General features: G+C 44.4%; 1 protein-coding gene and 1 long non-coding RNA gene across 19 annotated transcripts in view; both read left to right on the top strand.

The window, feature by feature from the left end:
- Positions 1-2,344, top strand: part of MEIS2 (Meis homeobox 2) — a 243,304-nt gene extending 240,960 nt beyond the window's left edge. For all 18 annotated transcript variants that reach the window (XM_087875309.1, XM_034417927.3, XM_087875355.1 and 15 more), the window contains one exon: positions 951-2,344. The gene's annotated coding sequence lies outside the window, so the exon portion shown is untranslated. The remainder of the gene's footprint in view (positions 1-950) is intronic.
- An 11,246-nt stretch (positions 2,345-13,590) lies between these two features.
- LOC148116427 (uncharacterized) overlaps positions 13,591-16,478 on the top strand; it is a 44,678-nt gene continuing 41,790 nt past the window's right edge. The window contains exon 1 of the long non-coding RNA XR_015733574.1: positions 13,591-13,718. This is a non-coding gene — a long non-coding RNA (uncharacterized LOC148116427). The remainder of the gene's footprint in view (positions 13,719-16,478) is intronic.

Below are 16,478 nucleotides of genomic sequence, written 5' to 3'. Positions count from 1 at the left end.
AAACTTTGTCCTGATATTTTTAATTTGATTTGATTTATATTCCGCCCTTCTCCGGAGACTCGGGGCGTTAAGCAATAGCCTTCATACTTTTGTATATTTTATACAAAGTCAGCTGATTGCCCCCACAAACTGGGTCCTCATTTAACCTACCTTAGAAAGGATGGAAGGTTGAGTCAACCTTGAGCCTGGTGAGATTCGAACTTACAGTAATTGCAGACAGCTTATGTTAATAACTGTTAATAACAGTGCTTTAGTCTGCTGCGCCACCAGGGCTCTTTTCAATCTGTATGCTTTTAAATAGCTAATCTTCAGCTACTACTAGTTTTAAGAAGTGACGGAAACAATCAGAATCTCATAGGACCATCTTTTACTACCTATATTGGAATAGAAAGAATGTATAGGGTAGAAAAGGCATAGGTTTATTCTTCACAATTTATCATATTTGGCTTCATGTGTAGACTATTTCTCTAATGAAGGTGACATCAGTGACAGAAATAATGATAATGTTCAAATCATCTTGAATTTCCAAGTTATTAGTAGGTATTTTTCTTATCTGTATCTCTTAATTCACAGCAAAATTATCATGAAAATTCTGTATGTAAAAGATGGACAAAATAGAATGTTCTACATTTTTAAAAAGACTAAGAAAAAGCAAATCTGATATTTATGTTATGTTATGATAGAAATCCAGTTACAAATATTTTAAAAAATATTCTTACATTTGATCACACAGTTATGTTCAATATTTAGTTCTGCTATGTATATTATTCCATGGAATGTTCTTGTTAAATGCAAACTAGAATATGAAAACCTGTAAACATTGGCAAAGAATTTCAGCTAAATTTAGATGGAGTACTTGCAGTATCTGTTGTTTGTTCAATTCTTTTTAGAGAGGTGGAATCATCAACATGTTCAGCAATCTGACCTTATTTATTTCCCTCTCTGTCTAGGTTTGCAAGGCATACCAGGGGACTACATATCTCAGGGTGGTCCTATGGGTATGAGTATGACACAATCAAGTTACACTCCTTCCCAGATGACCCCTCACCCTACTCAATTAGAACATGGACCCCAATCCATTCATATTTGCCAAGTCACCCCATCACCCAGCCATGATGATGCATGGAGGACCCTTTACCCATCCTGGAATGACCATTTCAGCACAGAGCCCCACCATGTTAAATTCTATAGAACCCAATGTCGGTGGACAGCTTATGGACATTCATGCCCAAATAGTATAAAGGAACTCAAGGAAAAAAATATTTTAAAACTTGTGGACTTTGACCAGATGTTGACACTTCATACGCAATTCCAGACGGCTGTGATTATTTTTTACTTTTATCATTTTTCATTAACAACAGAGGACCAATGGAAACAAGAACGGAAATATGAAATCATGGGCACACTGAAAAGAATTTATGTCCATGTAAAGATCCTCTGGGAAAAAAAAGACTCCAAGAGTTATAACTACTGTAGTATATAAACATAGGAACTAAGTTAACTTGTATATTTCTGTTGATCACTCCGTTATGTTGCCTCAGATAGTTTTAGAAGGAAAAAAATATCCTTGTTTTCCACACTATGTGTGTTGTTCCCAAAAGAATGATTGTTTCGGTTCAGCAGTGAAGTCGCTATCCCTGAAAGAAAACAACATATTTCAGATCTCTTTGGCCAGTGAGAAAAGAACTAACCTGGAGATGAAGACAGAATCTTGCTGGATCTTCCATCATTCAGAAGATAGTTTCGTAAAGGCCTTGCCATCCCCTGGTTCTGTTCCTTCATAAATGTGTCCTTTAGTTTCAAACAGATCTTTATAGTTTGTGCTTCGTAAGCCCAAGATATTTTTGGACTCTTTTTTCAAAGAGCCTGCTAGTGAAGATTTAAAAAACAGAGCAGGAGCTTCTTTTAGTAATTCTGAGTCTTGGCTTTGGACAAGATGAATCTGAAGGTTGGGCAGCTTTCCTTAAGAAAAAAGTTATTAATGGTCTTTGTACCAAACCTAGAACTCTATGATGAACTCAAAGCTTGAGAAAAAGCAAGAGAATACTGTAACAAACTTCGTACAGAGTTCAGTCTATTAATTGTTTCATGTTAGATATTCTATGTGTTTACCTCAACTGAAAAAAAAGAATGTTTTTGCTAGTATCAGATCTGCTGTGGAATTGGTATTGTATGTCCATGAATTCTTCCTTTCTCAGCACGTGTTCCTCACTAGAAAAAAAATGCTGTTACCTTTAAGCTTTGTCAAAATTTACATTAAAATACTTGTATGAGGACTGTGACGTTATGTTTTAAAAAAAAGTGTTAAGTCACAAAATGCGGTAATAAATATTTCATTTTTTGATTTTTTGGTTAGATATTTGCGTTTTTAATCATCATTAGAATAATGTATTTTCTAGTGATAGCAAGAGCTATTATCTTGCATTTGTTGCATATAATAACTAAAATAAAAATTACCTAAATTTATAGGGCTTTATAATAGCAAATGAGGTTATAAATCCTTTAATGTGGTATAATATTATTAGAATTATATGTAACCTTTATATCTAGAACAAAACCGTATATCTGTTTCCATATGTGTGGTAAAAGGAAGTACATGAATAGGGGTTTCTTTTTTTTCCAATTTCTCTCCTTAGTCTTAGTTGAACAAACCCATAACTGACTGTAATACAAAGCTTATAGACTGTCATGTAGGATGAATTAATGTTAGTTCATGAATAGATTTAATGTCTGATGTACTTAATCAGTGGAACAACTTGTCTTCAGAAGTTGTGGGTGCTCCAAAATTAGAAGTTTTTAAAAAGAGATTGGACAACCATTTGTCTGAAATGGTATAGGGTTTCCTGCCCCTGAGCAGGGGGTTGGACTAGAAGATCTGCTTGTCATCCTATCCTGTCCTGTCCTATCCTATCCATTTCACTTCCAAACCATTTTGTTTTATTTATGTAAATATATAACAAAGATATCAAAATTAATCCTCTTTAAATGAATAAGAATGGGCTGGACAATGTTTATCATAATTATTAGGACTGTGAAAATATTTCAAAAGAAGTGTTACATATTTCTACATGTTGCAAAGCACTTTTCCAGGGTTTGCTCAGCTCTAAAAATTAGTCTGCAATTCTAAGTATGTTTATACAGAAATATTCTGTATTATGCCTCTCTTTTAAATATGTGTGCATAACAATGCAGGCATAGATACCTAAAATAAATTTATAGTACTCAAAATACAAATACTTTATGTACTACATAAAGTAGGATACAACGACAAATATTATCAGGTTGTTGCATTTCAGCTTATTAAGGTAAGATATGCATGAACCTTTTGTTTCCCTTCACAGGATACAGAAATCAAAATAGGAAGTCTAATCAACCTGGTTTATGTTTTGTCCACACTAAGAAAATAATGGTTCCTGGTTTTAGAATTAATATACCAAATTATTGTTACTTTTAAAGTAATGTAACAAAGATAACAATAGTTTTTCATACGGACAAAATGGGAAACTGTCCTGGCCTAAAGAAATAGGCTGTACTGACTGCAGAAAAACTGATAATGTTGTCTTAAAAATGAGACCTAACTGTCAGAAGAAGAATAAACAGGTTTTGGTTTGTACCCATGCACACAGGGCCATATAGCCTCCTCTCACATTGTTTCTTTTTAACATGACATCAATCATATGAAAGGATCTATTGAGAGTAAGACTACAGTAGGTTCATAAGAGCCGAGTGTTACTGAATTCCATGAGTGTTAGGGAATTCAGTGAGCTGGAAACAAAACAGTCACAGGGGTCTGGAGAGGAAGAACAAGCCAGATTTCTGCCCATTCCTCCATGGTTAGAGCACCCATGCCACTAGGTACCTGGTAGAGTGGCTTCATAATATAACCTCTTTTCATTGTAGGTAGATTAGCTGCAGAAAGGAATTTTTGCTGGAGCATATCTAATGTCATGAAACAGAAAGACTACAATTCAATTAATAGAATAAGTGTTAAGGAGTACAATAATGGTCTAGAATATTAGGAAAATTATCAGCCAGTTGCCCCACATCTCATAAGGAAAGGGAAGCAATGTGCTTCAAGTGGTATGGCACAGGGAATGAACATACAGGCATACATGAACTGCTACTTTGGGAAGTTTTTGTGCCACCAGGAAATGGGGCACCATTTCCATTGTCTTCTGCTGCACACAGGCATTTTTCCTCACCTTGATTGGTAAATATTTTTATTTGATTCTTTAACATATTAAAACAATTGCAAAACAACCTTTCAGTCTTAAAATGCTATACAACTGAAAAGGAATATGAAGTCCTACACAGCTGAGACAGCTCAACTATACTTGGACAGAAAACAATTTCTATATTAGATGTTAAATTTAACTTCCATTTAAACCTTTATGATTCTCAGTTCTGTTATTCAGTTCTTACATTCTTGGAAATATAAACTAAACATTAGATTATTAGGGCAATAACAAAACATTCTCGTTTCTTTTTTTTTTCTTTTAAAGGAAACTGAAACCAAATGGTCATATTTGAAATCAGATGTTGTGATTATTTCCTGACCTTGGCAAAATACAGGGTTTTCGGTGAAGATACTAAATTTACCCAGCAAACTTATCTTTTTCTTATTTTTGTAATGAACTAAAATCTTTTTATTCCTACAGCATCTTTTCTCTACCTAGATTCTAATCTGCATGTTGGTAGAGCTGCACTATAATGTGAAAAGATTGTGCCATCTGAGGTTTACTATTTAGCATGGAGAATTCTGATTTGGGTATATTTAAGAAATGTTCAGCTGTCAAAAATGAAAGAAAATGGGAATAGTGTTTTGACAGCGGCACAGTGTTAAAGGAAATACTTTAGTCTGACTAAAATTGCTTACGTTCTGGGAAACGAAAGGTAATAGAAAATAGAAAACACCTCTTGTTTATTGGGAGGGATATCTAATTTTCCATTTCCCTGAACAAACCAGAGAAGACTCTGTAATCCTAGAAAATAAGAAAAGCTTGAAATTGATCCATTCTTTGTTACGGAAGGAATCTTGAAAAGGAAAACAGGAGTTTTAACTTCTAGCTGTTTTTGGTAGACTTTCTAATGTAAAAGGGAGAAATGAAATTGGTTTGGGAACACATTTTTTTCCCTAGACAAAATTGTATATTCAGTTCACGTACAAAGCAAAATGTATATGTGGTGAATGATGCAGTGTCATCTAAAAGTTTCACCAAATAAATGTTTTAAATTTTAACATTATTTCTCTGCAGGACCCAAATTCTCCCTTCAGACCTGATGCCAGGGCTGCAATGCAATTTACATCTAAGTAGGTATGTTTGAAATAGGACTACAAGATTGCAATTTCCATCTGTAGCTAAAGAGGAAAATACTATGAACTTACAGAAGGCCCAGCAAATTTGTATAGGATGGACAGGAAGGGGCTGCTCTGAGTCCCTAAAAGCTTTTGTGCCATGTGTGAGCACTGCTAAAAGCACAAATCACGACAACATAATTCACATATAGCATCATACGTAGTGCATACATATATAAATAGTAATGAATAAATAAGTCTAAATCCCATTAAGGGGATGGCAAGAAGGGAAAAGCCCATGACAGAAAGATCACAGTGTCTGTGAGAAATGGCAGGATACATTATTTGTTGTGTGTGGGTGTATGTGGGTATCCCCTCTTTTGCGAGATGGGGAAAATCCAGTGGATCCAAGAAGAAAGATGTTTCAAGCTTCCTCTTTTGTTAGGAAGACAGCCTTGGCCTTTCTTTACCTCTATATTAGTGTAGGACTAGGATCCAGGAGCTCTAATTCCTCATACAAATTGTGGCTTTTTAAAGAGTTGCTATTCTTCGCTTCTCCTCTACCCCACAGCCTTCTGCATGTTCACTCCAAAGTAAACCTTGTCAAATTAAGTGGGTATCATTCTCAAGGCAGGAGAGTTATTAGAGTTGTAACCTGAGAAACAGACACAATTGAAGGAGGGGGGGAGGCTTTGAGAGTGTTTCTGGCCAAGTTTAGTAGGGGGAGGAAAACCCCACAGAGAGAATAAGGGGGGACTGGGTGGAGATGTTATAAAGCAGATTTTCATATTAATAGTTTAGGAGAAGTGAGGCAGAAGGGAGGTGGGTCTTCTGGGCAGGGTCCCTGCCACAGTCATGATGGATGACCCAGGAGGAGACCTCCCCCTTCCTCAGCAGCTTTAGGAACCGAATAAACAAACACCCCCACCCTCTTTGCAGCTTCTCCATTATGAATCAATTACCTCGCGCCGCATTTTCTTATTTGCTTAAATAAAGCACTCAGAGGATTAAAGGGGTTTTCTTTTTGTGTCTTACTTAGGGAATAAATACCCAAAAAAAGAAAAAAAGAAAGAAAGAAAGAAAGAAAAGTCCTTGTCGGCGGTGGTAATAATAATGGTGATGATGATTTCAGGTTGAGGCACTTCGCAAAGAGCTTCGCCCGCTGAGTTATTTGCTGGATTGGGAGACGCTGCACATTGTGCCACGGCGCAACTTAAAAGAACGCCTCTCTCGAACTAATGGGTTTTGCATTACACGCAATTACTTAGAGAAAAGCCACGTCGCCCTCGAGTGCAGGCAACCTCGTTATTTAACTCCTTGAGGACAAAGCCGCCGGGCGACGTTTCCCTCAATAGCTGGGACTCCGGTGGCTGCTCCGGAGATGCTGAAGTGGGAGAGCCAGAGAGGCCGAGCCAGAGAGCGGCCCGAACAATGCCCGCACCCAGAAGTTGAACCGGGGAGGTGTTTAGCGACTTCGTTTCGGATGCAGGCGTGGAAAGTTGGGTCTCGGCGGCGGGGCGCGCTGCCTTTTCCCACTAGTAGCCAGCGCATTGGAGGCGCTCAAGGTGTTTCTATGGCTACCTCGTGCATGTGGGAGGGTTAGATGTGAGGGTGCCCAAGAGAAAAGGCAGCTCTTGGGTGATCATTTATCAATGTCACCCACATAATGATTCTCTCTGCAGCCCTCTATTGATGAGGATAATTACATTAGCTCGGAGTGACTGATCAATGAAAACCCACCAAACAAAAACTTCTTTGCTCTCGCTTACAATACAAAAGAGAGAAGCGGAGAATGACACCCCCCACCAGCCTCACCCCTTTCCTTCTTGGCCAATGGATTTCGGATAAAATAAGAAAGAGAGAGGGGGGGGGAAATCAGCCGATCACCCAACGGCGAGGCTAGTTGTTTGTTTTGACTTAAGTTAACCGTTTGGTGAAAACGCTGGGTGCAGAAGGGGCGACCTCCATTGTCTACTGGGCAAAGTGTCTTCTCGCGTCGAAGGACCTGGAGGTTGAACCTCTTTGCTCCCAAATCTGCCTTTGTTGGGCTTGTGCTTTTAAACCGACGTGCCTGCGCCTCTGTCTCTTTCTGTGGGTGGGTATCGGGGACGGGGGTTGGGGGGGGGCAGTTAGAGAAGGAAGTTGGAAAGATTCAGCTCTCGCCTTTGTTTTGCTTCGAATCGTTCGAGGATAGAAATCACCTTTGCTCTCTGATTCTCTCCCCCCCCCCTCCTCTTTTTGCTTAAGATCCGGTTATGAGTTTATGGATGAATTACGGTTCAGCGGCCGGCTGGGTTTGGGGGAGGGGCGGTGCAGGAGAGAATCGATATTTCTATCATTAGATTCGAAAGTGCCTGTGTTGTACTTGTGAGTTGTTAAAGGCGTCGGGACTGTTACAGTAACTCAGTGCCTCCTCCCCCGGCTTCAGCTTGGGAGCTTACCTGAGGCGGGACGGGGTTTCCCCCCGGAAGCCCGCGAATTTGCTCCCGCGTCCCAGAGAGAGGATCTTGGGAGCCGCCTTGAGCAGCTGCCCGCCCCCCTTCGCTCAGACTTTCCCAGCCTTCCGGATTGTGGAAGCTACTGGGGCTATTTACCGAGGAAACGTCGACAGAATAGATTAAGGGAGACGTGGGTTTCCTGTAGGGTGCAAAACAGCACATGTCCCCCCAAGACTCCTTACACCCCAAAGGTTGCTTTGCACAAACACGCTCGTGTCTGCTGCATGCTCCCAGGTTCTGGTGGTGTATTCCAGAACGAAAGCTACTTTCCCCTTTTGCCAGGAGCGCTGCCGATCGCCAGGAAGCTTTAAGTCAACAATTTGAAGACCGTTGGCTGGGCTGCACTACCACGTGCAAAGGAGCGCGGTTTGTGAAAGTTCGTCAGGTGCTGCTGACTGCGCCCCTTCGCTTTGAAGGGCAGCCAAGTCAACGCGTCCTCGGATTAAGTCGATGCGGATGAGCTTCGGCCGGGATGGGAACGGCAATGCCTTGCCGTCCCTTAATCGGTTGTTTCCTCCGGCCTTCCCCCTGCAAAGGGTCTCGGACTGGATCTGCGAAGGGGTCCGGAGGAAAGGGTCTCGCCGCTAGGCTGCAAGGCGCCACTGAACCGAAGGGGGTTTGTTTCTGGGTAAGGCGTGTAGAAAAGGTTGCATTGGTAAAAAGAGAGGTAGGGATTGATTGTGATGGGAGTCTGGTTTGTGATTTAATTGAATTTAATTTAAGTGCTTCTGAGTACCACACACACACAGAGATGTTCTCTACTTTAAACATATACCCACCGGTGTGGAAAGATTATCTTATTGAGGAAATGCCACCCCCGCCCCAACTTTTACAGGCCTCTTTCTCTGCATCTTCCATCTGCTGCTGGACAAGGCCCAGACCTTCTTGGCATCTCTGCTTAGCGCACGCGCCTACAAGCCACACACGCACGCACGCACACAAATTTTCAGCTAAGTAACTTTCCTAATTTTCCTTAGAATCCTACTGACAGGGCTTTATACCCACTTTCTCAGAAGGGAAACTAGCTGGTTTCGATGTGGCTACCTCAAATAAGCCTGCTTAGCCGCAAGGCCTGAGAACCAGCCTTTTCCTTCCCTCTTTTCCTTAAAATCGACCCCGTTTGGTTGGCAGAAATGGCCGAGAAAGAAAGAGGAGGGGCAGCTGTCCTCTGCTTTAAAAGAAACAAAAGCCTGATCGATTTACCCAGCAAAATAGGTTTTAAACTCAACTTTTAACAAAAATGGGAAGCAGAGTGGAGAGGCTGTTCTACGACCCCTGTTTCTCCCCCCCCCAAACAAATGGAGGCGTCTAAATTAGGGGGGAGGGGGCCGCTCCTGAGTTGGAAAAAGGGGGCCTGCCTAGCCGACTTTTTCCTGCGGGTCTGGTTCCTTCCCTAACATAGAAACATTTTCAAATCTATGAGCCTTGAATAGACAAATACTGGCTATCAATATGGGACATAGGCCAGTAGCAAAAAAGCTTGAATGGGAACTCTGCTGAGGCGGTGGGAGAAACTAACGATGTACCGCGGGTTTGCCATTACTGGGCAAGGGAGAAAAAGAAAGAGACCCTTTCTGATTAATAACTAGCAGGGTAATGTTGAGGGCTTTTTCTGCCCGATTGCCTTTTTGAATTAGAGCCGATTTCTTCACACTTCAATAGGGCCTGTCTCCTTTAAAATGACTGACAGATCTCTCTCTTTCTCCTTTCTCTCCTCCCTCCCTTTCGCTTTCCCTGAGACTTAATGATGTAAATTTTCTAATTAGCTAAATCACGTTGCTTAGAGGCCTTAATATTTACTGGGCCAAAAAGTGATAATAATTCCTGATCGAATGTCTTCAAATAGCCAAGAAATAATGTCAGGCTTTTTTTTTTTTTAGGGACAAGCGAGGGAGAAAAAAAGGAGAGAGGATTAAAGTGGTTGCGGAGGGGCGTTAAAATATAAGTAAAAACGTGGCTAAACTTTAAGCCTCAAGCATGTTCCCTCCTCTCTTCCCATAGAAAGAAAGAAACCCTGGCTTTTATTTTTCAATCAACTAAGATTTAATTAGGAGCCCCCAGGCCGGACGATCTGATATTTTCTCATTAGTTTCCCATCAGTAATCTTGAGTGTTAGATTGGCTTAAAGGTTGTCAACATTTGACCAATTTTATTTAAGGAAAAGAAATCGCGCATTATAGCTCCGGGACCTTAGATCTGAAAATAAATCCTGCCTGGATCAGCGGAACTAACAGGCGAAAAAAATGTTGACAATTTATCGTTGGATTTAATAAGTTGCATAATGCCTAAGTATTCAAAGGGCGGGAAAGTGGGGAGCCCCGCGTCCGTTCAGCGCTGCAGAAGTTCGCAGCAGCTGCAGCCGGGCGCGATCCGGAGCCGCCTCTACCTGTCGCCACCGGGTGCGAGCAAGAGAGGGCGGAGGCGAGCTCGAGTTACAAGAACCGCAACCCTCGGAGGGCTTGGGAACCACGGGAGTCTTCCGCCCTCCCTCCCCCCGCGCCGCTCTGTCCTACGCTCTCGGTTTCCAGGAGAAGAAAACCGAAGCGTTTTCCTTCGGCTCTGGCCAACGAGACACAACGTCAGAGCGCCCCCTGCTGGTACAGGGATCGGAGAGTCACGGGCGAACGCTTCAGACTAAATACACGCAAATACGCTCGTTCCCCCCACGGACTCCCCCGCCCCCCCCCCAAAAAACCTAAGAGATTTCCCGTCTTGGCTGTTGTTACTCGAGAGAAAGCAGGCAAGCAATCAGACTACTTATCTGGCCAGCCGGGCACTGAGCTTCCCCTCGGCACCGGAGGATTACAATTGCAGGACAAATCCTTCCAAATCTCCGGATTACGTTGCCTAACTACATCCCCCAACGTCCCCTGCCAGGTCTAACGGGGGGGGAAAGGGTCAAATGCATATAGGAGGGACCCGATTATAGATTTGGGGGTTTTTTTGTTTTTTTTTAAAAGGCGTCTGTCTGAAAGAGGAGGGAGAAATCAGATAGTGAAAGAAATTAAAAGACTTGCAAATAATAATAATAATAAAAAACACCAAGCTCTCCATTCAGCGGGTGGCCTTCTCCAAATGCCTTTGTGAAACGTCACTTTTCTTCGGAGTTGAACGGAGACCGGCCTCCTCCTAGTTGTTACCTGCTCTTGGCCCTGAGTACAGAAACGCCAAGGTGGGAAACGCGGCGTCCCTCCGAAGCGCCGCTTGTTTGGTCGCAAACAGAGGAAACCACGTGTTTTTCCGACGGGGCTTTTTAAAAGAGGTCGTCTCTGGCATAAAGGCTATGCATTTATTTTAAGGGACCCGTATTTTATATCATTTTTATAGTGCTACTACGAAATGCGATTAAAAAACAACAACAGAGGGACCAAGAAACGTGCCAGCGTGAAGCTGGCTCTCCATTTATTCATTATCCGTTAGCTGTATGATCTTATTATAGGCAGCTGCTTGGAAACCCCATTAAGACCTCTCTCTCTCTCTCTCTCCCTCCCCCCCCCCAGCCCAACACAAAACAAATATCGAAAAGAGGGAAAGAAAGCTTTTGCATTCCTCAACGCTCATCGTACTGGAAAGGAAGGAGCCCTCTTAGCTGCTCAAGAACGTACTCAGGACTGCAGGAAGCCTAGAATGAAATAAATTCTGAATAATGTCCGGCGGGGTCGGTGTGGAAACCGGCCGATCCAGCAGCCGAAGGGATTTCAGCGGGGACCCTTCCTCGTGGCACTCGTGTCCTTCCTACTTGCCACAACTCTAGGATGTTAGATTTCCAGATTAGATCTGACAAATAACCCCGTTGATGTTCCTTCGGGGCTGAAAGCCTTGTCTCCCCAAGCACCCTTCCTCCAAAAGAGTCCTGCATGTAGACTCGAATCGAATAAATGTAATTCAAAATTAAAGCAGTTAAAGCTGATGAAGTTTCAGGGGGGGGGGAATCCTCAGAGGTCCTGGGATTTCAGATGCAAGGAAAGAGCGGGCCACCCTGGCTCTTTCCGAGGCATCTAAAAGAGCCAATCTACGACTTGGAGCCCGGCCGCTTTCTTGCTCCAGCAATGCTGGAATGTCCCCATCTTTGCGGTTTTAAGAGACTGAGGATCTCTGGGTGGCTCTGAGCGGCAAAGGCGTTTCCTCAAATGCCTCTTTTCGAGGGGATGAGGCTCAGTTGCCCCCTCGGATATGCTGCAGCTAAAAGGGAGAGATAGCGGACTTGAACGGTTCGCGTTGGAAAGGCGAGGGAAGGCAGCCAAACAGTTTAACTGCACAAATAAAAGCATAAATCACCTGCCTTTAAAGAGACACTCGGGCCACTGAATAAACTCAGGTACAGTTAAATATTTATAGTTTAAAGGGTTATTTTGTCTGCTTTAGGAGCAGAACCGGCAGGTTTAGTAGGTTTCAGGGTATAAAAGCGAAAGACAGACACAACAAAGCGAAGCAAAGGAGATCTTCCTTTCTTCTTTTTTGGTGGCGGCGAAAAAGGACAAAAAGCGTCGGGTATTATTTATTTATTTTTATGAAGTGTAAATGGGAGGAGCGGAAGAATTTATTCCAGCGGCAAAGAGAATTTCTCCCCCTTGAAACAAAGGCATCATTTCCATTGCAAATCCCCCTCCCGTCACAGAGAGCGGGGGAGGGAGTGCAAACAACAATATTTATGAGAAAGGAGCTCATAAAATTAATGTACCTTACTTTTTTTAAAAAAATCAAACGCTCCCTGCCTTGTGCCACTGCTTGTCTTAACTATAATAATAATAAATAAATAATAATAATAATAGTAATAATAATAATAGTAATAATAAAAAAGTAGGCTTCGTGACAGTCTTGTCAACATCTTAAGTAAATTATCCCAGCGATGGTCTTTAGAGGAGCAGCTCCCTTCCTTCCTAGGACACCTCCTGGTATTAATCTTAGGCCAGTTGAAGATTATGAGGGAAAGAGGCGGGAGGGGGTGTGTGTATGTGGGGGAAAGGGAAATACAAGCCGCCTTCGTTTCTGCCTTTGCTTGGCTTTTCCGAGCGCGCGGCCCAGCTGAGTGGAAGGCCGAGAAGGTGAGGGGGGGGGGGTCGCCGGGCTCAACTATCCGGTCTGGTTCCTCGTCTCGGGCACGAGGGGGAGGATTATGAGCAGGAAAAGAGAAAACGGGGTCTTCATCTGCAGACAGAAATCGGGAGGATCCGAGGTGAAAATGGCCCGGATTGGCATTTGTAAAAGGCCTCCTTCCTTTTTGCGACTCCCCCGTGCATCAAACTAATTTATTTGGTACACCTTTTCACTTAAAAAAAAAGATTCACCACGCTCTTGAGTGCAATTGTGCAATAAACAAGAGAATATGATCAATACGGTTAGCATTGTCGGGATACGAACATCTCACAAAATAAAGTGCGTCGGGGAATTCTTGTTAGAATATTTCTTGTTTTGCTTCCTAAAAAAAAAAAAATCCCACGGTAGCTCTTTCTTTAATTTAATTTCAAATAGCCGGAAGATAAAACTATTATTTCAGCTAGGTATTTCCCAGCCACTTGGCTTTTGCATTGTCAACGGGATCCAGAATTCGGTGAACATTTTGTGATGTTTATCGGAGATTCAGCCTTACTGAAGTTAGCCAGATCTACTTCCGAGTAAAGGTGGCGGGCTAAAATAAGACCGGGTATGTCTTGGGTTTCCAAAAGGACTTATTTCTTTGCGCCGTCGAGGGCAACAACCTGCCGCCCCTGGAAGAGAAGCCGGCCAACTCCTGGGATCCGGGTTAGGGCCGAGAAGGAGTGGGGGGGGGGGTTGTTGAGGGAAGACTCCCGCTTTGGAGTTGACGCCTAGCGGTGATTGAAGACCTGGAGGGCGACTTCCTGGAACCGGCTCCGATCCCTAGGCGAGACCCGGCACAGCCGCACGAAGAGGAGCCAGCGCGAAAAACAAAGCCCCGCGGCCAGGTAAGGGCGGTGCAGGCGGATCGCGCAGCCGGCCGCTCCCTCCCTCCCCGCCTTTGCCCTCGCGTTGACCTCAGCCGGAGTGAGTGGAAAGCGCCTTGGCCTGGGAAGTCCCCGCTGGCTGGAACTGGGCCCATGTCTCTCGGCTCTTTCGGAAGAGGCAGGTTCCGCTCGCACCCAGCGGAAACCGGAGGCAGTCCCGGTCCTTGGATCTGAAGGCCGCGTTCAGTGCAAAGGTCGCGCGTCCCTCATTCTCACGAGGCTTTGGCGAGTCTCTCTTCTTTGGATGGTAACTGAGTGCAGTGGCCCTTCAAGCAGAAGCATCGAGGTGTCCGGAAGGAACCCTCAAGTCCCTTTCTCAAAATCTGCAAAGCCCACTCTGGACATGCTCAGAGACAAGCATTCGTAAATGCCCCGCAGGCTGGTGACTTTGGCGCGGAAAAGCAAAGCGCAGCCGATTTGGAAACAAACGCAGGAAAGGTTTTGAACCCATTAATAAACCTAGAAGCAGCGCCGGGCAAGTGGCATCCAGAGCACCCCTGGTTGCATATAGTATTTTGCCTTGAGTGCTGTAAGGAGCCTTATTGACGAGCTCCTCTTTCTATTTGTGCCGTAAGAAACTGCTGGGGTTCACCCCTTTTCCCAACTTCTGCTGGCTCAGATAAAGGGCGCCGGGCAGTTCCCATTCATTTAAACGGGACCCCATCATGTGCGGCGTGCGTGGGTTTGCGTTCTTCCACTTCCAAGACAACCTCGCAAACGGGGTTTCTTAAACCCGATGCTTTTCTGATTCTTTAGACAAAATTAAAGAATTTGGCGATAATCCAATTTAATCCCACTGGAAAGCCTCAAACGGTCGTTTACAACTAAAGGTTTGATGAACGTGATTACCTCGATAAACTGGCTTTAAAAACTAATAGCTTTGGCTCAATTACTTTTTTAAAAAATATATTATTATCAGAATGGACGTGGCTCGAGTTGCCTTTTGCGGCTAGCCGGTTTACCTTAATATCCGGGCCGAAAGCGAGCAAACGAGCCCAAAAGCGGAAGGAGAAACCAACTTGCGCTGATCTTATGTGAGGCTCGTTGCTTTCAGGGCACCAAACCGCTGGGTTTTATTACTCATCTACTCTGAAGTAAGCAGGCCCAAGAGCATTGAAAGAGGCCAATTCCTAGGTGTGTGGCATAGGCAGCCTGCGTTAGGATCGGACTCAGCAATTGCGCGCATCCCCAGGAGCCAAACTGTTGACCCCGCGCTTTTCATTCCAGGCGCCGCCGGCTCAAAGTGCGAGGAAGAAATCCTTCATTCCGCCCCCTTTGCCGCGTTTGCGAGAGAAGCAGAGTCCCACACCTCAGGGAAGCGTTGGCGGGAACCTCTTTTTACGGGCCAAAGGAAGGGGGCAACCACCTGACGTCAGAAAGCCACGCTCTTATCTGGCCAAGCTATTTATTTATTTTTTTAAAATAAAGCGACAGCTGACATGCTCCGGAACAGATGCTCTTCATCTGCTACCTTTGCCTGGCGGTGTTTAGGTTTTTCCGAGCAGAAAAAAAGAGGGGTTTTTATTTTTATTGTTATTGTTATTGTTATTAATATCGTCGTTCCCTCACCTCGCGGCCAATCCTGAGTTTCCCTCGGGAGATCGCGCTAGGCTCCCTTCCAAGGAAAACAAACAGCACACGGGCGGGAAGAAAGAGTTAAAAGGGCTCCTTTTCCCACGAGACGTTGCGGGGGGGATGGCAGGCGAGGTCAGATGCCACCTTTGCTAAAAGCCCTGTTGCGCAGCGTCTGCCTGAAGGGCGGCAGCGAGGAAAGAAAAGCTCGGCTTTTGTTGTAGAAGTAGCGCCGGGTGAAGCTTGGGAGTGCAAAGCCGCCTCCCGCTTTCGAGAGACAAAATCGGACGGTCCCTTAAAAACCTCTCCCTTTTCTGTCGAACGACGCGCGTCAATGAGCCAGCCGGACCGGGGTTTCCCGCGCGCGCACTCGCCCGCACGCCTGCCTGCCGTCTCCCTCACCGGCGATATTAGGGCGCTTGCGTCGTCTGCAGACCAGCCGGGGGGAGATCCGAGGCCAGGTCACTGGCTTATTCTTCCCCGCTGGTGCGGAGCAAAGGGTCGACCCCGGCACGAGTTTCGCTGGGTGTCGACAATTTGGAGCAGCGCCTCCTTTCTGGAGCCCTGTCTGCTTCAAATCGACCTCCCAGCTTTGTTGGAGTTGGGACTCTGCTTTTTTTTTTTTTTTAAGAGCACCGAGACAATGAAGCAACCTTTCCTTTGTGGTAAAGAGTAGCAAAAAGTGCAACCAAAAGCCAAGGCTGGAGCTTTGAGGTTGGGGTTAGAAGGTTCTGCCTGCCAACCATGTGAGCAGAGGCACCCTGGAGCGCTAACCAAATTAACAAGGTGGCAATTAGAGATAATGGCAAGGCGGAAAACCCACATCCTCATAGCTGCTGGAGTAGTGAACATAAATCAAATGGAAACATGCCATGACCTTAGGAAGGTTTGCTGGGCTTGGGGTGGTGAATGTCTCTGCAGGCACAATATGAATGAGGTTCTAATGGGAAACCTGAAACGCCTGGGCAGCTGGCTCTCGTTCTGGGTTTAGAAAGAAGAAATTCTGGTCAAGCCAGAGTGTGACACAACCCCTAAGGCTACCCACTGAGATCAGCACTGAGGATGGTGGGGGTTGTGTGTGTGTGTGTGTGTCTTCTAGTCAGTCCTTCCTCACATTGGCTTTTCTTGGGATAGTTTTTCAGAAGGAGT

Source organism: Pantherophis guttatus, chromosome 1 (assembly GCF_059756535.1).
Source record: "Pantherophis guttatus breed Tessera chromosome 1, ASM5975653v1, whole genome shotgun sequence".
NCBI classification, from domain to species: Eukaryota; Metazoa; Chordata; class Lepidosauria; order Squamata; family Colubridae; genus Pantherophis; species Pantherophis guttatus.
The sequence above is the reverse complement of the archived record's forward strand: the minus strand, read 5'-3'. Positions and strand labels throughout refer to the sequence as shown.